Source organism: Sparus aurata, chromosome 8, assembly GCF_900880675.1.
Source record: "Sparus aurata chromosome 8, fSpaAur1.1, whole genome shotgun sequence".
Classification (NCBI taxonomy): domain Eukaryota; kingdom Metazoa; phylum Chordata; class Actinopteri; order Spariformes; family Sparidae; genus Sparus; species Sparus aurata.
The window spans coordinates 25,522,289-25,535,677 of NC_044194.1; the positions used below are offsets into that span (position 1 = coordinate 25,522,289).

Here is a 13,389-nt window from a genome sequence, read left to right on the forward strand (position 1 = left end):
TCAAAAGAACATTACAGCCTGTTTGAGGTGCTCTCTGAGTTGGTTGCCCTGTTGGTTGACTGCCTGACGAAACCATTTCTACAAGAACAAAGACGGAGAGAGTGAGGCAGAGAAATTTACTTTTTAAGTAAGTCAATTGATCTTATCCTGTTTTTTGTTACCAGACGTGAGCGTGGGCGTTCAGCTGGATGCAAGCTGTTGATAAACTGACTGGCTTTTGTAAAAACTCAAAAATAATTCACTCCGTAAATACCAACAGATGTGAGACGAGAGCAGGCAGGAGAGGAACAGAGAGGATGGCCACGAGGAGCAAACACACATATACTCACCAAATTTCTTTAGTTTTCCATCCTGTGTTGTCATTGCAAACTATTACATGCATGGAGAGACCGGGACATTGGCATTCAGTGGCTACGGTTGGATTCAGGTTGTTTACAACCACCTTTCACACCCAGTCACAATGCTGTATCCCATGAATAATCTGGTTAACAGATAGAATGGTCTGCTAGATCAACAGTATAAAAAGACACCAGCTGCTGTCTTCCTTTATAAATGAACCATGTAGTATTCTTCTTATCGAAAGAAGTATAATAGAAACCGTGCTTCTTACTGCCATGCTCTGAAGACACCAGTGTTGGGGGTAACTTGTTACCAAAAGTAGTCCGTTAAAGTACTGAGATTACTTTTTGTTGTAACGAGTAACATGTCAGCTCAGCAGTTCAAGTATCTGTTACTGTAGAAAAAAATGCTGTCTCCTCCTTTAATTTTGTTGCCACATGAATAAAGGAAAATCCCTGTAGCATGGTATTTCATTGTACTTTTACCGTTTCTCTGTAAGCAGTCATAGTTTACATTGGGTTCAATTATTGCATTTTTAGACATAATATCCCAGGCTGTGAGAGCATGTGTGTATTATTTTTATTGAAACAGTTGTGGCCAACACTGTATGCCTCTGCCCCGTTCACTGTCAGATTGTTAGCAAAATAGAGAGCTGTAAATGTTATATTCCATCTGTCATTCCTGATATTAGGCTGCAGATTTACCAATAGTGGGCCGTAAAGAAGACTACAAAATTACGGTAGAGTCAATACATTCAAAGGTACATGTATACTTGGCTATGCGCATATGGACAATATACTGACAACATTAAAGTTGTTTTACTGTAATTTTAGGTAACTCTTTAGTACTCTAACACGTTACTTTTCTCAGTAGACATCGCCACAATGTAACAAGTAACTTTTAATGGCAGTACTCTTGTAATATAATGAGTTGCCAAGCCTTATTTTTAAGGCTAAGGAGCACATCACTAACTAACTGTGGTGATGAGTCACATAAAGAGCCTAAATCTTGACCAAAGTTCCACTACAGCAGCCACAGAAAGCAGGATAGCATTTATTTTGCTGCGCAACTTGTTTAGTCCTCACAAGTTGTCAGAAGAATCTGTGCTTTTTATTTGTCAAACTACTTTTATCTAGCTTTACAATGCATTACAAAATGTCTTTATATGTATATGTATATCTACTTGAACTACTCTACTTTACCCACATTTTACAACATAGAAGTAATGTGCAGTGATATAAAGTTTTAGGTCCTTGTTGGCTATAGAGAAAGTTGGTATGTGAAACTCTGGGGAAGCAGACCAAGGAAGAAATGTAAAAAGAGGAAAGAGAAGAAGAGTGAGGAGCAGAGAATGAGGGTCTGGGGAGCTTCTCCATTAAGATTTCACTGTGTTCAGCATGGACAAGTTCAGCTCAGCAGAGAAATATTTAATGACACAACGAATGAGCTGAATCAAATGCAAGGAGTGAGATTAAGACAAATAAGAAGAAGACAAAAGGTGGCACACGTTTTGAAAAATATCTGGGAAGCATGAAAGAAAAACATGCAGACCTAACAGACTTGTAGATTAACTCAATTTCAGAGTATTATTTGTTAAGATAAGGATGATTTATTAGGACAGCCAGCTACAGAATGTTTTATTGCTGAGTACATTACCTGCCAGAAGTAGCTGATTGAACTTTGAATCCCTTATCTTATATTACTTTGTTGTTTCCATAGTGTGAAGGCTCCTGAAGTGCTGTTAACTCTCATCTGTTTGGCTTCCTTGCAGCCTCAGATGATGCTTCTTTTTTCTTACATGAATGATAGTGTTGGAGCCTGTTTTTCATTTACTTTCCAGTACTTGTATTTCACTCCTGTTTTAGTATAATACTGCTGTACAAGAATGTTGAATAACACCCCCTGTGTCTGCTCTTGTTCAAACAGACACAGGCTTGATTTAAAGTCAGTCAGAAAGGTCGCCGACTATAACTAAGAGTAAAGAGATTAAACATGATCAACTCATCTCAACATCTATCAACACCATGCAGATGCAATTAAAATGACATTAAGCGATATTAGATATGTGAATGAATCTCCTGGATTGCACTAAAAGATTCCCCTTCTTTTGGGATAAGCTTCTGACTCGTTCAGCAAGCATGGCTCTACAAACCTGGGGTATAACTAATGGAGCCTGGACCTGCAGTGCCGGGTGGCTGATTCTGAGCACAAAGAATGTATGGGTCGTTTGTGATAGCAGTGTTGCTTGTGTTTACATTATTGTGCCATTAAACAGTGTGGTTTATTTTTGTTTTTATGAGACTGAAAAGCATTAAGAGCTAGTTGCAAACTCACCACTGGCACACACTCACTGGTGGAGGGGGGGACCACACCAACCTGGTTACTTTAATGGAAACATATTACGCTAATTATTCAGGTTCATCATTTTATTATGGGTTACTAATAGAAATGGTTGACATGCTTTAACCCTCTGGGGTCTGGGGTATAATTGGCCGTTTTTGACCATTTTTGATTTTACCATTATATTTAACCTTAAAAACAATTTACCTTGCCTTGTTTGGTGTCATTATTTTCACCACAACCTCACATGTGTGACTGTACAGTTATTTTTTCATTTTGACATACTGTATTAACACAATGGACCTAAATTCACAAAAAAACATAAAATCCGAGTAGGAAAAAGTTAGTTTTTTTACTGTGAAAACCACAAATATGCTCAACGAACCATTTTTATTACTTATAATGCAAATATAAATTGTTGTTTGCTAGATCTGTGCATACGTTTTTGCAAAGTTATATGTAACTATTTACATTTAAATGCAGGCAACGCCCCAGGCTCAGGTCTGCCTGAGCTCCTCCAGCTCAATGAAAAGCTGCACTGCCTGCTCCACATTCGGCACTCTCCTTGTTGTTTTGACTCATTAAACACAAAAACGACTCCACTACACACTAAACACACAACTTAACACACTAACTATGCACTCCAAACACGCTAAATGTCACAAATCTCCCAACTCTCAAAACTCGCGATCTCTGTCGCTGCCTCTCTGACCGGCACTGCTGCTTTCACTTTTCCGCCCCGTCCCTTCCAAATCTTCCCCCCCCGCCCTCAGCAACCAAATCACGTGATTTGCCATGTAATTTTGTGATTGGCTGGTGTGGTGCCTTTTTCCACCAATAGGAACATGTTTTTTTTGCTTGCACTTCCTGCTTGCGAACACGTCCGTGAGGGAAGCCCGATCTCTTTTCCATCTCTTCCTGCACCAAACGCGCAGCAAACGTGACAGCAACGTTAGCGAAAAAGTGTTGCGTACATAATACATCGTAACTCCGGTTTTACTTGGCCTATCAACACGATTTAAAAACTGGCATATAGTTTGAAGGTTGCTCTAACACATATAGTCAGAACGGAGACTCACAGAGGCTCCGTCTCGCTGCTACGTCATCTTAAATTAGTCACGTGATTTTGACGCGCCGGCGCGTCAATCGACCTCAGAGGGTTAAAATCATTTTTTTTTTAAACTGTCCAGTGCTGCAGCACTGTATTTCCCCTCTGTCTGAAAGGGTCATTTAGCTCCTGTCTGTCCTGTCACACCGAAGAAAAACAAGAAAAGTGTCATAGGTCTCCTTTAAAGAACCAGTATGACCATCACTAATGACATATTATTACCTTAAATGAGACATGGATGTGGATTTCCGTTTCAGCCAGACAAAAAGATGTGTCTGCCTGTTAACCCTACTGAAATTAGTCCACTTTCTAAAATCCTCCTCCTGAGTGATTTTGCCTTCACTGTCTGACCATAAAAGCTCACAAATTTAATTGAAGGCTTGAGTCAATGGCTAAATAATTCCATCATTGTGGAAAAACTGAAGCAGTCTAATATGCAATTGTTTCGATATCCTGGAGTGAATTAGCTCCTAACACCAATTATGCCATCACTAATGGTCATCATTTTTCCAGCCTGATAGCTGTAATCACTGAAGGCAAGATGGCATGCCGCCATATTCACATACTGCACGTGTGTATATTGACTAGCTCACACGTTTTACACACATTACCTGACTGCATTACATCCTTTTCACAACCAGGCCTGTCTGATATCCTGTTCCCTCTCCTCTTATCATAAGGAAATAGTAAGTCTGTTTTCCAGTCATAACTCGAAACTAGGGTTCCCTCTCATATGCAGCTTCGCCTTTTTAATGGCGGTTCAGCACTATGTGCAGAATGAAGACTGCACCACTTTACAGTGCTCGGTGCTCCTCGCATGGCTGTCCCAGTCACTTTCATATGCTATGTTCAGTGCTTCACTGGTAAATGTATATGAAAAACTAACTAACTTTTTATTTATTTAACACTTTCACAGATTTGCCACACTGAGATACGAGAAGCATGTTAGATTAACATGATATGAATCGTCAGTCCATGATACATTTGGAGGTAACATTTGAAGGAAAATGTCAGTAAATGTCAAGTCGTTTATCCATATAGAAGCCATCGTGTTTCCTCTAAGGCACTTCTTCAAGATACATGGCGGATGATGTTTTGGATACAGATCTTTCTGTCCTCAGACTATGGCTTTTCACAGTCTGGGTTATATGTCAGTCTCATGTCTGTGCAGCCAGCTGGGGGTGGACTCAGACTTTCTTAAGTGTCTTTGTCAAATTATAGTCATGTGTCACTTAACCAAGGTTATATTCAACGGACCCTAAACCTTCCTTCCACTCCTTGCCCTCCTTCTTCTCCCTTTTTTATGGTATGATGATGATTGATTGATATTGGCAAAAGAAGTGCTTTACCCACCCCACAAGGTCATTGTATATCAAAATAATACCACCTCCGGCTTAGAAAATAATCAATAAAGCTGACTGCCCTGCTCTCTAAATGCAGTGGTCAGAGTTTTGGAGGCTCAGCTTAAAATATAAGGACACTGTTGCAAATGAAAGTACAAACTAAGCAGAACCTGGTAAAACACATTAAAGAACAGCACATTCTTACCCTGAGCATAGCAACAGCAAGGGGCCAGCTCAAGACAGATGGAAACTGGGAATACTAAACAGGCTATTACTGGAACCACAAGCAAAGCAAACAATAGATCCCAGACAAAGTAAACATTTGCTGTGGAAAAACAAACAGACACAGTGATCAGCTGGGCCACATGTTCACGAGGATTTAATGTCAAACATTATTTTCTTATTAAGCTCAATTAGGGTGAAAATGCATGCTAATGAGATGGAAAATGGAGAGGAAGGGAGAGGTGTGCGGGGCTTATCACTGCGCTTATGACAAGCCAGGGTCGGGTCGAGAGTGGCGAGGAAGAACTCCTAATTGGCTTAAACAGAGGACGGATAGAACGTGAAGCGATAAATAACAGTCTTGTTTACACAGGTAGAGGGTTGACCCTCAGTAATGCAGGTCATCACAACAATAAGTGCGGTGGGTTCCTCGTACGTGCTCACCTTAGAGAATGCCTGAATTTTAGGGAGACAAAAAACATACAGCTTCAAATAGAGCTGTGGACATTATTTAGAACTTGCTGTGTTTATTGGTGATTTCTGCATACAGGAAGCTGCTTGTTGTCAGAATGGTGATGGTGTTGGTACTGATTCTCTTTTTGCCTTTTGCATCACAGCCCGGTATTGCCGCTTGCAGCATCGAATCTTGTGATGTCCTTTGACAGCAGATCTAAAAAGGCACCATACTCCCTATATTCTGTCTGTCACGCCACAGTACACAGTGACAAAGGAAGGGCTCACTAAAAAAAACAACATATGGACCTATCTCACTCTACAAAGGCCAAGCTGTGATTTGACAGCTGTTTAGAATTTTAAATTTTGAAATATCTTTATAGCTTTCAACTGTGAAAAAGCCGTCCCCTCAAAACAGATTGGGGAGGTTGTCAAACTGAAAAAATCATTCAAATATTTTAACCTATATTTACCTATTTTTGACAGCGCAGACATCAGATGGTGGCATCCTTTGATGGATCACTCCCATGGAAAGGACTGTGGCTGTGGCTTCTGATCTGTCTCTTTATAGTAACCTTTTTTTTTTTCCAGTTTTGTTTTAAGGTTAACAATGCAAAATTAGATTTTAAATAAATTACTACTGTCAAAAATATAGATTTTACAATACATATCGATTCTGAATATTTGATACAGCTTCAGTTCTCAATGTCTGCAGTATTGATACATCAGTACCAGCTATGCTTCCTGGCTCTCTCTTCTAGCCAACAGCGAGTTGACACACACACAATTCAACAGTGTATTGCAAGAATAGCAATCCAAATCCAATGATGTATTTCCATGAAACAGCTAATAGAATGCTAGTTCCTACTTGTTTCCTTTAGCAACAAAGCCACCAGCATTTGTCAACCACAAATCTCTTCTTGTACAGCCATGGTCTGGAGCTGTTCATTGAGAAGCTGCTGGTTATCAGTTTATTAGCAGTTACTTTAACAAGTAAAGCTATCTGAACAGAGTTTCTCAAGGTGGACCAGCTGAAAGGGGCAGCAGGAAGAAACCAAGCAAATATTTTCTCCATGAAACCTTGACCCACTTTAACCGAAATCATTGAGGGAAGTAGTTTTTTTTTTACAGCAGTCGGTGAGTTGGGGTCCTGAGTAACACTCTCCCCTGGCTCTGTCCTTCTCTTTATACATCCATGGCAGCTTCACACAATAAAGAAAGTGTTTAGTGGACGAAAAATTACGCATACGCACCCAAGTGCAGATGAGTCATCAACATTTTAATGGTTTTCCAGGAAGTTACAAACTTACAAAGAAGACAATATTTAATATTTACTCCAGTTATTTTGGGTTTCTTTATCCCTGTGGTATCAAAAATGGTATAGATATTTTTCCAGGTATTGTATTAAAGTTAGAAAAGTCACCATCATGACAACACCAAAGTGTATAGAATGTTATACACTTCAGTGTTAGGGTTAAGGTTTAAATAACCCTAACACTATTTAAAGATGCTGGGAATGACCCCTGCAGTTCACCTACAGAGCCAACAGGTCTGTAGACGATAATGTGAACATCCACTTCATCCTCCAGCAACGGGACACCAGGAACCCACGACAGCATCCTGTTTGTGGACTTCAACTCTACTTTCAACACCATCATCCCGGCTTTGCCACAGGACAAGCTGTCCTTGCTGAGCGTGCCCAACTCCCCCTGTAGGTGGATCACAGACTTCCTGTCTGAGACGAGGCAGCGTGTGAAGCTGGGAAAACAGTTTTCTGACTTACGTACCACCAGCACCGGATCCCCCCAAGGCTGTGTTCTTTCTCCTCTGCTCTTCTCCCTGTACATCACGAGCTGCACCTCCAGTCATCAGTCTGTCAAGCTCCTGAAGTTTTTGTGGATGACACCACCTAATTGGGCTCACCTCAGATGGGGATGAGTCAGCCTACAGGTGGGAGATCTGACCAGCTGGTGACGTGTTGCAGCGAGAACAACTTGGAGTTCAAACGTTCTAAAAACAGTGGAGATGAAAAAAGCCCAGCAGAGAATGTACCTCCTGTGGCTGTGGCAATTGAAGAAATTCAGCCTGCCAAAGACAATGATGGTGCACTTCTACACCTACGCCATCACGTCCATCCTCACTGCCTCCATCACCATCTGGTACGCTGCTGCCACTGCCACTGCCAGGGCAGACTGCAGCATATCACTCACTCTCCTGAGAAAGTGATCTGCTGCATCTGACATCCCTTCCAGGACCTGCATGCCTCAAGGACCCTGAGACGTGCAGGTAAGATGGCTGCTGACCCCCACTGACACACTCCCCTCCCTCCCCCTTCATTTACATTTGATTAATGTAAGTTTATGTCACCAGACACTCTCATTTTGCACATTGCAATATCTTTATCATCTGTGACTTTTCACAATCCAGGTCAAAGTTTTTGCACTACTGGTTACGTCTAGACAGTCTTCACCTACTTTACAATCAGTCACACTCAATTTATATTTATATTTACACTCTATTCATGTTTTTTATTATTATTTTGTCTTTTAAGCAATTTTAGTATTGTTTGTGGTTTTAGTTTCAACAATATTCAAGACCGAAAGATACACTATTTATGTTGAGGTTTTGAGGATGAGGAGCGTCACATGCTGAGGAAACACATGCATTTCTGCACAGCAAACACACTTTTACAAATGACCCATGGCAAGAAAACAGTCTGTCATTTATCTGCTTTGTGAAACTGTTACACCACTATTAACAGTTACTTATATGTTGTGCACAGTAGTGTGAACCGCAATGGATTAAAGGGTATGAATAAGGGATTTGTTAACAGCTTTCTGGTCTCCTCAGCCCCTAAAACCCCCTGACATTTACTCTCACACTAGCGTGCTCTGCTGTTCTCCATACATTTCATCCAAAAAATAGCAGCTATATACTAATCCTCTCTTTACACACAGTACACATACAGCACAAAGATGCAAGTTAAGGCATTTCATGGCAGGTCTGTATTAACATTCCTAACAGTGTAAGCATTAAATTGCTTCAGGCTTTATATTTCTGCAGACATACAGAACACTCAAATCCCACAATTTGCTAATTTGATGACTTGGTGGGATTTCATCCTCACAACCTTGCAGCACACGGCACAGATCTTATGGATGCCGACACGGTTTTGTTGTTGAATCAAATTTTACAGTCACTGCTCCCCTTTCTATCCGTCCTTTTGGCTTCAACCTGCTCCTCTGTGGCTGTTTCCCTCGGCCAAGTGTCAGAGAGAGAGGGCTTTTGATTAATCCGTCATGTTGCTGAGGTGGTGGAAGAGTGACGAAAGGTGAAAAGAGAAACAGTTGACCATTCTGGAGGTTAGGTGCAGTACTGCGTCTGTTTGTTTGGCAATGTGTGTATGTATATCTTAAACCCACATCCTTTTGAATATGTACATAGCCTTTAGGGACTAAACTTTAGATCAACCAAGGCAAAGTATTCATGGGAAATGCAGTATAGAAAACAGAACGAAGCCATCTGGCAAGGAAAACATTTCATGAAAATATCTTCAGATGTGTTTAAAGGAACTAAGATATCTCCTGTTCTCACAACTCTGCTACACAGAAAACATGCCAGTTTAATATCTTTATCAATGTGCATATTGCATGTGGATGACCAAGAATGACGGTCTGCTGGTCGTTTGAACTAAATCAGCTTAGTGGGAGCATTCCTGTGCTTGGCTTTGAACATATTCCTATGTTAGGAAAAAAAATTGTTAAAATGATATGGTAACATAATAATAATAACATATATTATATGTTATAAAGCACCTGACAAAAAAGAGCAAGATTAACAGAATAAGGGGGAAAGAACAAGAAAACTAAACTTTTAAGTTTAGTTATGACTTGTTTGAGTTATTTATTTGATGTCAGTGGAAACCTGACAGCCAAACAGAAACAAAAGTTTGGTGATTGGCTGTGTTTAAAAACAGTTGGTTTTTCAGGGTGATTTTAGTCATTATGCCTTCAGATGTGTAAAGATAAACCGGTTTCAATGGTCAAATGTCGAGGTTTGTCCCATTCTGATGAATGTGAAATCTCAGGAAAGCCTGAAGGAAATTTCTTCAACTTCTTCACAAAAGTCCACTTGGACTGAACTGATTGGAAATTCTTTATAAGAGGCGAATGGTCAAGGCCACCTCAAACTTAGAAAAACAAGCTTTTGGCTATAACTCAAGAAATCAGACACTAACTGTGAGAACATTTCATATGTAGGAAAATGATGGTCAGTGGCAGGGTGGGAATTTCACGGCGGCCATGGCGCCCACTCTTTGGCGTCGATGCCCCGTGGAAAAAAAAAACCTCGTACGACCACAGTGGCCTTTGTGCCCCTGGCCCGGTTAGCGTAGTGTTCTTGCCTTGAATTACAGCCACCTGAGTGCACAGTAGTCACTCACAGTAACACAGTCACAGTGTCATCATCAAGATGATCTCACCTGAAAGCCTCTCAAACAGCAGCAGCATCTCAAAATGGAAGAACGACACTCATAGCACAGCAAGCGAGCTCAGCCGGTTTTGATATGATATGTAACTTATGTGGTAGGATTTAGTTGGAAACAGATTCGAACTTCCCGGATCAATAACTCATAAGCGAAAGATTGTTAAAACACAAACGACGACTTGTTCCTACCGTAGTAAGGTAGACAACGAGCTACAACCACATTTTCATTAAAACGAGCGCTCCTCCGGGCTGGACATTAACACTGGTCGCTATGGTCAGCCGCCTGTGAGATGAGGGCGCAGTGTCTACAAAGTGCAACACCGAAAAGAGATACTACAAATAATATTCCATAACTTCACTATTATTCACTGTGGAAGGATTTTGTCACCAAAATTCCTACACACATCAATGTTCTCCTGATGTTTTTCTACATTTTTTGTTTGGAAGAAATATGCTTTGGCATAATTTGGGGGAATTTCTATAGGGAGAAATATTCAATACCTTTACTAATATTCAGTGTAGTGCCACCAGAATTTTTTAATTTTTTTAAAACACGGTTTTCTAATGTAACATTAACTTGATATTGTATTAAAAATGTTTTAATACATAATCCATGTCTTATTATAACTTAGGATGTTATGGTATCAATCTGAAAGGTAAATCATCAAATTTTACTCAATGGCCTTTGTGCCCTGTCATGTGGCCTTGGTGCCCCTAAAAAAAAAAAGATAAGTGAAGGCCAAATGGCCTTGCCCCTAAAATGACGAAATTCCCAACCTGGTCAGTGGTCAACTTCACTGCAACAAAGTCATTTTTTCCTGTAGATTCTGTGTTCAATCAGAATTAGCTTTATTGACTGAGCATGTAAACACATGTTTTATTATGGTGAAATTATTATTAATAGACATTCAGCAGCAGTCAAACACAAGCTCACTGGTTTTGCTGATTGTCCTTGCGCCATGTGGCAAAGCTCTTAATCAGCTGAAGACAGCATATTTCTCACTGGAAATTGTTCAATCATATACATCTGACATGTCAATATGTATAGTCACATTTGCCAAGAACAGCGCTCATTACATTTTATTATATTCCTTTTAAGTTTTCATTATATATAAATCTGAACAGACATCAATGTAAACTGCAGCTTGACTGGTGCTTGTGGGGAGTTAATTCTAGTCTTATTTTACTTGTTTTTTTGTTCTGTGTCCATTGAATAAGTGAGAGGCACAACAATGCCAAGGCAGAGAGAGACAGCAGGGACGAAGAGCATGTAAAGCCAAAAATCCACTTAATTCCACTTTCAAATTCCAAAAGTTTAAAAAAATAAACTCTCCTCTCGCCCGTAAACTGCTCTGGATCAGAGCAGCTTTTCGCAACCTCTCTCCTTCCGGGCTCCACAGTGCACAGCAACTGTCTGTCAGTGAAAGACTGCGCTGTACTTCCACTCTGTCTTCTCCACACAACACTCAGTGAAGCCCCAGAATACTTGGTGAATTAAGGGTTTATTTAGATCGAAGCAAAGTTGGTGATAGTCAGGACGGACTAACTATGACGGTTTGAGTGAGTTCTATTGACTTTGAGGTGTCTTTTACAGTGATTTTACCAGGCAGTTAAGCTGTTTTTCGTCTGGGGATAGAGCAACATTTCAATTTATAATGTGTCCAAATGAATTTTTCTGTTTAACAGCGAAATCAGGTGTAAGAATATCTACCCTCTTGCCATTTTGAAGGTTTAATTTGGTTATTTATTAAGGTATCTCTTAAGGTACTGTTCACGTGATTCTTTCACTAACAGCACTTTGTCCCTGAAGGGCTTACAGCCCTGAGTGTGGTCTGTACTGTTTATCCAAATAAACACAGTTTTTCCGTTTGCTAATAAAAACATCCAACTATAATGAATAATTTGCGTTCACTGCTGAAAAAGGAAAGACTACATTAAGAGAGAACTAAAAACAGTGGACCAAAGGGTAGCAAGACAAAGAAATGAACAGAGACAATATGTATTACATGTTCCGTATCATAACATGTACACACATACACACCTACACACCTCCACAGACATACACCACTGTTTCATACAGCAATCTAAAGCCGTCCTCATTTACAGTAGGTGTTACTTTATGAGTCCGAGGCCTGGGACAGGTGAAGCCTGTTGTCCAAATCCCACTCCTGTTTTCTGCTTGGCTGGACTGTAATTTCCTGGGCTTTGGAGAGCAGGATACGCTGCCCTGCACACAGGAAAACAGCCCTGATGTGCACTTAGTCCCTGTATGTGGGCAAGAGATAAAGGACACACACATGCACACACCATCAACACCACAACCTCCCTGGGCAAACAAACCTCTAGCCACCATAATAGCCCTTACTTTTAAGAAATATCTCCACAAGTCTTTCACACCACGCGGCCACACACCATTGCACTCCACTGAGAATGCCTGTGTTCTATAATTTGTTATTTCAAATGCATAATTGTGTAGTTGGCTATGTGCGCAAGACTCTTTTCTTGAGACATTGTAGACGGTATGTCAATTTTGTATCCGTTGTTTAGATTCTCAAACAGCTTTTTAAGCGTTTTTACATCTAAAGCAAACTTCAAATAAACTGAATGACAATAAGAAGGCGTCTTTGAAGCTCTTTTCCACCGACTTCAGAGAGATTTTCCTCAAAGTTTAAACATTGTTTTTTTTTTTTTTTTTTTTTTTAAACCTTCCTCCAGGTCAGGATCATTTAACTTGGAGAGTTATGTCACTCTCCCGCTGTCCTTCCAGAAACCCCCTTTAAACCCCTTCAGACACACTGCTGTGCCCCCACTCCCAGATAACCTGATTAAACAGTGAGTGCCCTGTTGCTCAGCCTCTGGCATTACCGCTGCTAATTCAGCCCGTCTGTCGCCTGCTGAGCCACATCGTACAACCCCTAATGCTCTCTGCCCTCGTACCAGGGCAACTCCACTTTCAGCTGTAGAGACTGGAGACAGAAACACTTTCAGCATTATCTTTTATAAAATGGCTGACATTGACCACAGTCGGCAAGAAATGGACTGAAATTGGTCACTAGATTGTCCCTGAGGGAAGCAAACAAGTAAATACAGTAAGAAGAG

The 13,389-nt window shown here is 40.5% G+C and overlaps 1 protein-coding gene across 1 annotated transcript in view; it reads left to right on the plus strand.

Moving 5' to 3' along the window:
• Positions 1-13,389, plus strand: part of cdh13 (cadherin 13, H-cadherin (heart)) — a 233,285-nt gene that overhangs the window by 39,443 nt on the left and 180,453 nt on the right. The gene's annotated exons all lie outside the window — the stretch shown is intronic.